A 13776-nucleotide genomic window follows, 5' to 3' on the forward strand; every position below is an offset into this window, starting at 1 on the left:
ATTGTCAATCATCAAGGAGGGGATTTGATTAATGCCCCGACTTTGATTAATGCCCCGATTGGTTAGCGTTGATTGCATTAGTTTTCGAAACGGTCTGCCTCCCGGGCGTGAGCCAAAGTCGGCTAAAACCAAAGTGATGTAGGGTTAAGCGCGTAGAATAGTATTCTGTGTTTTCACATTCAAAAGTGATTGATTTAGATAAAAACACTAACTGCCTTCTCAATGAAAACTAGTTTGAAAATTCGAGTATATTTTATGGAAAAGGATGTTGTATGTTTCTGAACAACTCATCATGCTGCCTTATTGACAGTGATGCCGAGCTTTGCTTTGCTAGGTCTTAACTCTTGATCAAGACTAAGTTCCATTACACTTAGTGCCGTCGGAAAGTATTCAGAACCCATTAGCCTTATTCTAAAATGTATTAAACTGTAAATCATTTTGTAATTGAATTCTCACCATAGAATTAGGCTATGAATTCTTTCCGAATAGCCTAATTCTATGGTGAGAATTCAATTACAAAATGATTTCATGACAGAAATAAGGACATTATTGATATCGTAGGAGACTTTACTACTGGCCTCTAGCTTTAATGGAACGCTTCTTCTTGAACAGCATCAAGTGCTACTAGGGATGCATTTGCTCCATTGTTTGTTTTTGTTGACCTATGTTTTATTTATTTAACTCGGCAAGTCAGTTAAGAACAAGTTGTTCAGGGGTAGAACGACAGTTTTTTTTACCTTGTTAGTTTGAGGATTTGATCTAGCAACCTTCCGGGTACTGGCCCAACGCTCTTAACAACTAGACTACCTGCCGCCCCACACCATGTGCAGTGTGTGATTTCTTTCTCTAGGGAGTTGACATCATTAATTTAATTAGCTCTAATAATAAATGCAGGAGTAGCTTACTGAAAAGGTAACTAATCTTTGTTCAAAGTAACCGTCTGCATCACTGAGGAAGTTCGATTAAGCTGATCCGCGGTGCACCGCCCTATGGCCCGCGACGTGAACGGGCAAAAGCGGTTAAACAGAAATCTGCACCGCTCGGCATCACTGTCAACAAGGCAGCATGATGAGTTGTTCAGAAACATACAACATATACTCGAATTTTCAAACTAGTTTTCATTGAGAAGGCAGTTAGTGTTTTTATCTAAATCAATCACTTTTGAATGTGAAAACACAGAATACTATTCTACGCGCTTAACCCTACATCACTTTGGTTTTAGCCGACTTTGGCTCACGCCCGGGAGGCAGACCGTTTCGAAAACTAATGCAATCAACGCTAACCAATCGGGGCATTAATCAAAGTCGGGGCATTAATCAAATCCCCTCCTTGATGATTGACAATATCCATAACCAATCGTTGCGTTCACGAGCTCACAGATGTCCCAATAGCTGAATAGCATGACGGTGTGGGGCGGATCATATAATTCAACGAGAGGAAGAGATGGGATTTGTCTTTGTGTTGACATATTGATTGCGGCGAGGTACAGTAAGGTACAGTAAGGTACAGTAGTCATTGTATGCATGTTATGTTTTACTCTTCAACTCACGGCCCCAATATTGGCTGTATAGTGAAATGCGATGTTATAGCGTAGCTATTAACGTGATTAGAGTGCAATGTTTTCACTGGTAGTTCACTGGTAGCTTGCTCAACAGAGCAGAATGCCTTAACCCTTCACTGCACATACAGAGCTAACATCACATGCATGCCAGATTTGCCTGGTTGAGGGTTGCAGGAGATTAACTGCTTCTCTTCTAGTTGTCCGTATGTCAAATAACGTACAGCTCACACCCATCCATACCCCACAATACATGCCACCAGGGGTCTCTTCACAGTCCTCAAGTCAAAGGAATTCACGGCAACGCACAGTACTGATCGCGTTGTTGGTTAAGCGCTTGTAAGTAAGCATTTCACTGTAAGGTCTACCTGTTGTATTCGGCGCATGTGACAAATACAATTTATTTGATGTATGATCGTTTGTGGAAAATCAATTCAGTTCCCTCAGTTATTCTATGCAGATGTATTACTCTCCCATCTACAGAGTCCTGCATAGTTAGTGTTGCAGGTGTACACAGATTAAGCGTATGTGTTCCTGAGAGTCTTAGCTTTCAGGGATGTGGTCATAGTCGGTAATACCTCCAAACTTTCAGTCGAGGCAGAAAAATGATTTCAAGATGCGCTTTTACCCCTGGATTTGTCCCAACAGCTAATACAGTTATTCACAAATAACCACGGTTCTATGAACTAAATGGTGTATTCAACTGACTGAGGAAAATGCAACAAATTGTTTATTTTTGCTGCAAGCTGCCAATCAAGTTGCCTAGAGACACGCAGTGACTATGCCTGATATAGTGTATGCATCTTTAGCTGCTGGGCAATTCCCCGGTAACATAATTACGCTTTGACTACATTTCTTAAATGTTAAAATGTATGCCACACAAAACCCATTGATTTCAAAGTTTAACAAGTCATACAACTCGCACAAGGCGAGGACTAATTTGACCTATTTCCACAGAAAAATGTACGAAAACGAATTTAGTGGAACAAATTTGCAGATGCAAACTTTCGTAGTGGAGTTACTGTAAAAAGGTTTTACACCACGTTTCCAAAAAAACCTCTGTTAAACATCTGCTCTGAATTAAGATGAAGAGATGTCTGCAGAAAGAATGGGGTGTCAGCTATGACATGGCACCGTGAGTTATTGAACTACAGTATATTGGATTTACACCCAGCAACAGCATTACAATCATGGGTTCCTGATCTGTACTACACAGATGCAAAATGATGGATATGAATGTCATTCTCCTCATGTATAATTTTTTGGGACATCACAGCAGAGCACAGTTGCATACAATACAGCAGGGTACAGTTCAGTACAACATACTGTACTGGTTAGCACTATACCACTGCCCCAGCCAACCTCGTCCTTCCCAGAACTCAGCAACCTTTGCACACAAGAAGCAACCTTTAAGAGGAAAGAAAAAAACGAGAACAGCAGGGAACAGAAAACAGAAGCTACAGGACAACACAGAACACTAACTATACAGTGACCAGTCATGTGACTCTAAAGTGGTGTCAGCCCTCTGCTCCTTGATTAGATCAGAGCGGGGCACAGATAACGGGATAACAGGGAAAGTATTGACATATTTCTTTAACATTATCATTAGCCGGCGCAGTGACCAGGTCGCCATGGTTCATGGAACGCATCACTGCGCAAGCAGAGAACACCTCTGGGAAACTCTGCACGCTCTCATCCGGAATCCCTTCAAACTACAGCTTAGAGGAAACCACTAGAGGTGGCGACACGACAGGCCATACACGCTCACCAACCAAGTTATTCCCAGACTCAGTCTCAGCAGAGAAGGGTAACACAGACTAACACAAATGACTCAGAGGCACCTGTGTACCTCAGGATCTTCACTGGCACTGGGTCGTTACTTCTTAAGAGACACAAAACCCTCCGTAACGAAAGGTAAACAATCTGGGTCAATTGGGACTTTCACATGCCCCTGGGCATGAAACGGAGTGACAGGAGCGAACGGATGTAGGACCGGCACTGGTAATGCCGTAGGCTTAGGTTTAATGTTAGCGCGAGTACTGAATTTACCCTTAGCCCTGAGAACAGGACATTTGTTTTTCTAATTACCTGAACCATGACAGTAGTGACACTTGACTGAAGTAAGCTTTACCACGGGAGCCAGGCTCAACCCTAGATCAATGAAGCTCTGCCCCTAAACCAGAGTGTCTCAGTGGGAGAGGCCCAAATCTCACTGAACACCCCCCACTCACTCTGAATACGGGGATCTGCAAAGCTAGTTTTGTGAGTCAAAACATACCCATCCGCCAAAACCGTTCGTTAATGTACATGGCCATACAATCAGGGATTGTGTCGTTAAATTGCTCTAGCATAATCAGATCACACAGCCCCTGGAAAGTCATAACTTCATAACTGTGAAGATAAACTCTGGCGCAAACTCATGAGTCTATCAGCCTTTTTTAAATTCTAAATTGTTGGCAGTAAGCCTCAGGACCCTATTCGTAAATCTGTAACAGCCATTTTAACCTTATCATAGCTGACTGTCAGCTACGCCAAGAGCTGAATATGCTTCCTGCGCTTTACCAGTCAACACACACTGCAACATTAAAGTGCGATCAGAATCAGGTCAAGACCTAGAATCAGCAACACGCTCAAACAACGAAAAGAATGTCTCAGAGTCCTTCTCATTACATTTTGGCAACAGCCGTAAGTTTCCAACAATATCGAATGTGTCCGGGGCACGAGCGTGAGGTAGCGACCCCTAGGTAAATCAGGGTCACCTTCCCAAAGCAACTCTCCCGAGAGCTTTCCTTCCCTAACCAATTCTAGCCGCTTTTGTTGCAGCTTGATTTTAGCACGCTCCAAATCCTGTTTAAATTCCAATTCCTTTTCATACTTAACACCATCATGCTCCAGTTTCGCTTGTTCATGCTCTAGCTGTAACAGAAGCAGTTCTTTCTGCTGTTCAAAAGAAAGACTACTAGGGCTAACAGACTGAGCAGCCATTGTAGCGAAACGGGAAGACAGCTGGGGAGGTGGCGAGTCCTCAGCAGAGGCTGCCCCAGTGGTAACTTCTAGTATACCACTCCATCAGATTAGTCTTCAATTTCAACCTAACATTTTTAGATGTTTATCACTCATTTCAACCTTGTGGTGTTCAGCAATCTTTAACAGCTGTGCTTTAGTACATAATTCTAACCGTTCCTCAGATGGAATTCGAATGAACTCGTCTACATTAGACTCCATCATCACAAGTAACTACTCCCCTCTGCTGAGCACACCAGACCACAACAAGAGAAACACCAATCACACTGGGCACCACAGGAGAGAGATGAGATACATAAAGAGCTTTCCCAAATCCTACAATAACTCAACCCTAATCTCCGTGCAGATTCGCAGTGGGTAATTACGCACTGTAGCCCGCTAGCATGGGGGGAAAAAACAGCACGCTGGCGGATTCCCCCCAAGCCACAGATGTGCCCCCAAGACAACCGCTCAGTCCACGGACACCATACAAAAATAACAAAAAAACATGGCCAACGTATTCCAATGTGGAACACGTCGCCAAGCCTATCTCCCACTGAGGTACACATCAGATTGTACTCACCTCCTAGGACCGATGTCCCAACAGCGAGTAGAGTAAGAGTTGGGCAGGGGCCTGGAAACTAACCAATGTTACTCTCTCCAACACAGCACACAACCAACCGCCACAGTGGCAAGTTTACAACAACAAAAAGGCAACCAACACTGGGCCTACCAAACAGCGCAACTAAAAAAACAGAACAAAAGATGCAAACAAAGCATCTACAGAGTTTATCAAACATTAACTCTACGTTTTCAACCAAACAAAATACACTTACCAGTTAGTTCAACGACACTAGTATTAGGCCAACTGGCATACTTCTCCAGGCAACGCATCGTTTGATGACGTCACCGGACAACCAAAATCACTGATACGTCTCTAAGGCACTATACGAACCCATATAAGACTATGCAATGAATACTAGTCAAAGCACATCCCAATTAGCATTATCCCACCATAATGCAACAAAATACTATACACCAAAATGTCTATGAACCAACTTTATTATCCCGGTCGAGGTCCCCACTTGTTACAAATCAGCTAGTAGCCCATAACAAAAAGGGAGACAATGCAGAGATCAAGGAATAACACAAATATATTTATTAACTAAAGTAAACTATATACAATTAACAATGGTGTGTGTGTATGTGTGATCAGTAATGTGAGTGAGTGGTTGCGTGCATAGATGGTAATAATCAGGGGTGTTGCGAGGTGCAAAAACAAACAAGCCACAAAATGGCACACCCAAACACCAACAGTGAGTCTGCATGGAGTCCTCAGTGTATTTATCCCCGGGACACACCCGAGCCCAGGTGTGTCCCATTTCACTGACGACCCTCCCAGCTCCGCCCACCGACATCCTATAAAGGAAAACAAAAGCAAAGAGAAAGAATTCGTCAGACAAAGTGTGAGGGTCGTCACAAGTTGAAGGGAGGACAGTAGCAGGTGATCCAACTGTGGTTTGTGACTATGATTTCCCAGCACAGCCAATAATAACATTTAAAATCTCTATATTATTTAAAAACTTTTGTGAGTGCAATGTTTACAGTACATTTTTATTTCCCTTTTGTTTCTTGTCTATATCACTTACTTTGGCAATGTAAACATACATTTCCCATCCCAATAAAACCATTACAGCGAAAGCATGCCATGCGATTGCTTGAGGACGGCGCCACACATCAAAATATTTTTCCACCGGCACAGGCTTCATAAATTCACAAATAGCGATGAAATATTCACTTACTTTTTGAAAATCTTCCTCTTATTTGTCATCCAAAGGGTCCCAGCTTTCTTTTTTCAGCTTTCATTTCTGGCGTCATCACTGCAAGCTATCATGACTCTCAAAAGCCGCTGTTTACTTCTGAAGATCACTTTAGCACCGCCCTAAAAACCCAATTCAAATTCGACACAAACCTTCAAATAGGTATGTAATGACACATTATATAAAATCTTTATAGTGTTTTATTGACATTTTAGAGGCGATAAGTGATAAGTTGGACAGATCGAGTGAAAAAAGCCATTTCCCCACACGACATCGCTCCTTCTCACTATCATGCAATAGGTTTCGCTTCCCCACCCGCCATTTTTAAAAAGACCAGACGGAGCTCACTGCCTTCTTGAATCATGCAGAGATGGACATCATGAAGGTCTCGTCATGGATTTTGTTGGAAAGGGGAGAACTTGTGCTTTACAATGGTATTGATATTACAGTTGATCTGGAAGTATTACGTTTTTGGGCACTAAAATAAGGTCAATTGTACGGACCAGTGCGATGTACAAAAGTGAGTTAGTTTACGTTAATCCACTCAACATGCAGAGAAAGGAATCCGAAAATCTACCGCTAAACTTTGTTAAAACAAGTTAAAATACATTTCTATTGACTCCTCAGACACCGTAAAATGTAATCAAACTATAATATTTAATACGGAAAGAAGTATGTTCAATAGGAAACCGATATTAGCAGGTGCGTCTTGTCTTCATCGCGCGCCTAAACACGAATTTCCAAGAGTGTGTCCTTCTACTAAAACTCATATTTCTTACTCGTTTTGGAAGTTACAAGCCTGAAACTTTGAACATAGACTGCTGACACCCTGTGAAGCCATAGGAATGGCATGCTGGGAGCTAGAAGTCATTATTTCCCTATACTTTCCATTGTAAGAGCATGGGCTCTCAAATAAAAATTTCTGGTTGGTTTTTCTTTGGATTTTCTCCTACCATACCTATTGTGTTATAGTCTCCTACATTATTTTAACATTTCTACAAACTTCGAAGTGTTTTCTTTCCAATGGTATCAATTATATGCATATCCTGGCTTTAGGGCCTGAGCAACAGGCAGTTTACTTTGGGCACGTCAGTCAGACTGAAATTAAGAAAAAAGGACCCTAGCCCTAACAAGTTTTAACTACAGTAAAGGTCACAAAATCCTTAATAAACTCTTCCCAGTAATTTCATATTTTTTCTTAATGAGATGCATTATTGGACTGACACAGCAGTATAATTAAGTCGTTTAAGTGATGAATTCACCAGACTAATGACTGACCTCTAAAATGTTAGGTCAGAAACGGTACTCTTAAGAGGTGATTTAGGTCAAGCTGGACATTTAAAAGCTGTGTAATTTGTCCATTTGATTCTAATCTGTTACTCTGGGAAATGCTACATTTGGCAGATGTCTGGTGTAAGTTATTGCATAGTTGGACCATAGGGTGAAAAAGCCATTCAAAGTAAGTTATTTTGTTAAATCACATTGGTAACAATTACTTTTATCATGGGCCATTACAATATAATCTGTTCAAACTCGAGGATGGCGTGATCATGTTTTTTTTTAGACAACATGCAAGCCATAGAATTGTATTGCTATTCGATATAACAGCCTCAATTTGTCGGGGCATGGACTGTACAAGGTATCGAAATCCTTTCACAGGGATGCTGGCCCATGTTGACTCCAATGCTTGCCACAGTTGTGTCAAGTAGGCTCAATGTCTTTTGGGTAGTGGACCATTCTTGATGCACACGGGAAACTGTTGAGCATGAAAAACCCAGCAGCGTTTTTTGACGCAAACCGGTCCGTCCAGCACCCAGCACCTGTTCAAAAGCACTTAAATATTTTATCTTGTCCATTAGCCCTCTGAATGGCACACATACACAATCCACGTCTCAATTGTCTCAAGGCTTAAAAAAATGTCTTTAACCCGTCTCCTCCCATTCATCTATCTTGAAAAGGATTTAACAAGCGACATCAGTAAGGAATTATAGGTTTCACCTTGATTCACCTGGTCAATCTGTCATGGAAAGAGCAGGTGTCCTTAACGTTTTGTACACTCAGTGTATGTCTCAGGGCTGTATAGACTATGAAGCATTACTTAAAAAAATTATTTTTGATAATGTTGTATTTATTGCAGTATGTTTCTTTTAATGGCATTTTAAAAGTATCACTGTTGATTGTGAATTTTCATAATTTAAGTATTTTTTTCTGAAATAAATCCACAACTTGAGGAATTTAACTGATGCTCTCTGCTTTCTGAGTTGGTATGGAATTATGAGTTTGCATCATAAGTGATTGTAAGAGAAGGATCTCACAGTTCCATGATATTGTCACAATTACAGCTCTGAGTGGAATGTTGCCAAAGATTCTATGCTCAGATTGACATTCTAAATTGTGCTCAATTTCTAATGCCTGTCTCAGCTTCACTGGGTATGGTTTAATTTAGTAAAATGGTATTTTCTATATGGCCCTTTTCCAGTCCCCCACCCCCCAAAAATCAAATTTTCCCCAGCCTACCCGCATGGGCAACGGTGGGAATAGATATAACTCCAGAGGAACTTGTTGTATTTTTCAGACCTGAACCTGCCAGCCGGATTAGCCTAGTTTTCAGTGCAATAGAACCTGTATTCCCATACCTGCCAGTGATATTCTTGGCATTTTTTGCCTTTAATGTCCACAAAATATTCAAGAGGAAGCTGATGAAGGCATCACTGGTAAGTAACATTCTGCACCTACTTTCACATCCAGGTTTAGAGGAATATCTGGCATAAAAACATTGAGGAAAATTGTTAATAATACTAAGAGGATTTATCAGTTGTTAAAATGTATAATTTTTTTAAGGGGGGCGTCTCTGAAATGTGTTTTTCCTGCAGAAGAAGTCTGACATGCTGAACGCATCCGCCATGCTGTCAGAGCTGTTCATACATCTGAAGAGTGTGGAGGTTAGGCTGCTGGCCCTGGAGAAGAAGCTTCAGGCGGTCGACGAGGAGCGGAGAAGACTGGGGAAAGTAACTCGAAACACAGGGGCCAGGAACTAACCCACTGTGACGCTGTGGAGTCTTCCTCGTGTTGCTACTCATCCATAGAGTGAAGATGAGGGCAACCACTCAGGAGTGCTGAGTCAGGCATTGGAGCCTGTTCTATTCTTGAACCTTAAATATCTGCTTCAAAAATCAGTAAAATATGACTTAGTTCCAAACTACATTTAGCTTTCTTTTGTCTTTTGATGCTATTCTGTACTATGCTTGTTTTAAGAAAGGTGTCATTGAATTCATTATTATAATAATAATAAAATAAAACATTATTTAAGATACGCTGTGCTTGTTACATTTGTTTTAATATGCACCACACAAGGGTGCCATTTTCACAAATGATACATGTCAGAGTTGGCATAGCTGTCGTTTGGCAGTCATGATGCAATCATGGCACAGATGATGTAATAATGGGGCTTCTGAGTTGGTCTGAGGCTGCACTGGCTCAGGCCCTCATTCGTTACTCAGTTACGATTGGATACACATCTCTGGACGCCAAAGAGAAGGACCCAGAGCTGTTTCTCATAGGAACTTCATTATCTGAAAATGGTCTGCGTTGATATTGGTGTGGAGCACTGCAAACACCCAACCTGGTCAAGGATTGGGATGGAAATCACACCCGATGAACTGAGAAAGGTGGTTGAGAGCAAGAAGTTTGACACCTCCTTCTTGGACATGGTCCTGCCCGATGTCATCTGCATGATCATGGCCCTCAGCATGGCCTTTCTGGTCATCTCCATGATTTGCCTGTGGATCAGCAGGAAGAAGAGCCCTGGTCAGGTTGGTGAATACTAGTTACTGTTAGTAAATTTGTGAATCTGGTCATAAAATCTCTGCCCTAGTTTGACATATTATCTACATTGAAAATGTGCACTGCATTTACATAGCCTTTATTGCTTACATTGCTGGCAGAGCTCTGGACAGGTTGGTGAATAGTTCTAAAATCATACTGCTCTATGTATTTCTAAGTTTCATTGTTTTGGTGGACACACTCAACATGTATGTTTGTCACTATTTCTATCAGGGCAAAGAAGGATTTCTGCAGTTCAAAGGCGACATGCAGAAGCTGTGCCAAGGATTTGAGCTGCAGGAGCAGGTCCTACTCAAGATGGACAGCATGGAACAGCGCATTGCTGCCCTAGAAGGTTTCCTCAGGTCCATGTGGAGGAGGAGTTCCAGAGGCAACAGCACGCAGGAGTCTGCTGACAAGAACAGAGATGCCCTGTGCTTCTCCAATGGCTCCGACTAATATCCGATTGACCTCAACACCTGAAGACCTGGTTTATGGACACTTTAATATTTACTGATTTTTGATTTCTGTTCTATGGACACGTTAGTGCATTTGGTAAAAGAAAAGGCATTTTAAAAGCGTTTCAAAATAAAATGTGTGAAATTGCGTCAATTGTTGAGCTTTTATTTGAGGTCATAAACTATGCTTCTAAACCAAGGAGAAACGCTTGATATAAAACATTAGAAATGGGAAATAAGGTAAAGAAAGATGTATAACTCACATCAAATAGGCCTAATGATACTGAGGTTTACAGGAAATGTTTGACTTTGGCTGTGTTTCCCAGAGATGTGAGAGTATGATTTCCAAATTAAGTGACATACACGCAGTGTACTAAACATTAGGAACACCTGCTCTTTCCATAACATAGACTGACCAGGTGAAAACTATGATGCCTTATTGATGTCACCTGTTAAATGTTTTTATTTAATTTTAACCTTAATTTAACTAGGCAAGTCAGTTAAGAAAAATTCCTATTTACATTGACAGCCTACACCGGCCAAACCCAGACAATGCTGGGCCAATTGTGCACTGCCCTATGGGACTCCCAATCACGGCCAGTTGTGATACAGCCTTGATTCGAACCAGGGTGTCTGTAGTGACACTTCAATCACTGAGATGCAGTGCCTTAGACTGCTGTGCCACTCGGGAGCCCCAAATCCACTTCAATCGGTGTAAATGAAGGGGAGGAGACAGTTGCTTGACAGCCTTGAGTCATTATCGAGACATGGATTATGCATGTGTGCCATTCAGAGGGTGAATGGGCAAGACAAAATATTGAACCTCTATGGGATCGGCGTCCCAATATCGGTACGGTTGAGCTAACGTGCGCTAATGTGATTAGCATGACGTTGTAAGTAACAAGAACATTTCCCAGGACATAGACATGTCTTCAATGGGCAGAAAGCTAAAATTCTTGTTAATCTAACTGCACTGTCCAATTTACAGTAGCTATTACAGTGAAAHKATACCATGCTATTGTTTGAGGAGAGTGCACAGTTATGTACTTGAACATGTATATATTGACAAATTAGGCACGTTTGGGCAGACTTGATACAACATTTTGAATAGAAATGCAATGGTTCATTGGATCAGTCCAAAACGTTGCACACAAACTGCTGCCATCTAGTGGCCAAAATCTAAATTGTGCCTAGAGTCCTAAGTCAGATAATGGCCATTCTCTTGCATTTCAAAGATGATACAAAAAAACACATGTTTTTTTTCTTTGTATTATCTTTTACCAGATCTAATGTGTTATATTCTCTTACATTAATTTCAAATTTCCCCAAACTTCAATGTGTTTACTTTCAAATGGTATCAATAATATGCAAATCCTTGCTTCAGGTCCTGAGCTWCAGGCAGTTAGATTTGGGTATGTCATTTTAGGCAACAAAAAAATAAAAAAGGTCAGATCCTTTGATTACACTGAAATTGTCCAAACTCTCTCTGATCTCATACATTTGAAACCCATGGCCATGGGGGATCAGATTGAGTGGACTAAAGATGGTGAAGAAGCGCTAATTCGGCTTAAACAGGCACTCTCATCGTCGCCTTGTTTGGGGTTACCTGATCACTCCAAACCTTTCCATTTGTTCGTTTCGGAAAAGGGTTTATGTCAGCAGTACTGGTTTCTTTGGAACGCCGTTTGGGTCTTTGCATGTCAAAAAGATACACGTCAAATAACAATAGTGATTGGTCAACATTTGCATATAGTTTACATATTGTTATTTGACGCGTGAAATAGTGTTATTTGACACGTCAAATAGTGTTATTTGACACGTCAAATAGTATTATTTGTCAAATTTGTCAAATAACACTATTTCACGTGTCAAATTACACTTTCACGCGTGAAATAACAATATGTAAACTATATGCAAATGTTGACCAATCACTACATGAAAAACTTCTCATTCATCATCACCAACAAACGACTAAGTCATATCGAACCTTGAAAACATGAGAGACCGCTTTTTACGTTTTGCCAGCTAAGTGCAACCACCTTTACAACCACCCCAGGAGGATCGGGTGGTTCAAAGGTAGGATTAATTCTGGTAGGTTAGGTAATACCTGGCAAAAGTCAACATTAACCGGCACAACTACCTAGTAACGTTAGCTAGCTAACGATTGCAACAGCTACCGTGGGGTGTGCGAGTATGGGCGGCGTCGATTATGCTGAGTGTCATTATTGTAACTTTTATAACGTTTGCACATGTCAGATTTCAATCGTTCAAGAGACGGAATAATGCTGGAGTCCAAAGGCGGCAAACTGGGAGAAGCAGGTTGATAACTATGAGGGTTTGCCTGATTGCTGACCCTACCATCCGGCAGCTGAACAGGATTGGTACATTTTCCCTATATCCATGTAGTACATGAGGACACAGTGCGATGCACAGTGCTTGCTTTGTAAGTACGCTAGGTGTGAATCTATCTTGTGATTAAACATAGACTTATTGCAGGTTATTTTACTGATTTAAAGGTCATGGACTATTTCCCTGTTTTATATTAGGATACGTTTTATTAGATTTAAATAATGTGTCCATGTCTCAGTATCTTTAGAGTATCATGTGAGGCAGATCAAAGTGCCCTATGGTCAGGAGGAGAGCAGCTTCTTGAAGGTTTTGGGGGAAACATTCCCCTAAATGAATCCAAATGTAGAGGCCTTTAAGGCAGACAGGAGGAGGCTCGTTCCCCTACAAAAAAAGGATTGTTGTCAAGACAATGGAGGACAGAGATGGTGTGGTTGAATTGGTGGCTCAACAATTTGTCCAAGGGAGCATGCAGGTGGCCTTGAAGCAGTAAGTCAACTCTGTCATAAATCTGTGAAGTACTTGTTATTACCTCCTCTAACATAAGTATTTTTAATCAATCCATCCCCCTAAATCAATACACATCACTATATTGTCCTTAACACTTATTTTCAATATACACACTGTCTCTGTAACTGGCACTCAGATCAGTAGAAATTGTAAGATAAATTGCCACTCCAAATGGAAAAGGTTGCCGAACCCTGGTGTAGCCTATTAGCGGCAACTTCAGGAGTTGAATGGCAGAATCTGCAAAGGGCAGCAGCAGCTG

At 41.3% G+C, this 13776-nt stretch overlaps 1 long non-coding RNA gene across 1 annotated transcript; it reads left to right on the forward strand.

The window, feature by feature from the left end:
* Positions 1–1322: 1322 nt before the first annotated feature.
* On the forward strand, positions 1323–9628 carry LOC112068114 (uncharacterized). Its single transcript, XR_002893513.1, has 3 exons — positions 1323–1493; positions 8957–9095; positions 9255–9628. It is a non-coding gene; the product is annotated as an uncharacterized lncRNA (long non-coding RNA).
* Positions 9629–13776: the final 4148 nt, after the last annotated feature.

The sequence above is a fragment of the Salvelinus sp. IW2-2015 genome, unplaced genomic scaffold (genome assembly GCF_002910315.2).
Source record: "Salvelinus sp. IW2-2015 unplaced genomic scaffold, ASM291031v2 Un_scaffold83, whole genome shotgun sequence".
In the NCBI taxonomy this organism is placed as follows: domain Eukaryota; kingdom Metazoa; phylum Chordata; class Actinopteri; order Salmoniformes; family Salmonidae; genus Salvelinus; species Salvelinus sp. IW2-2015.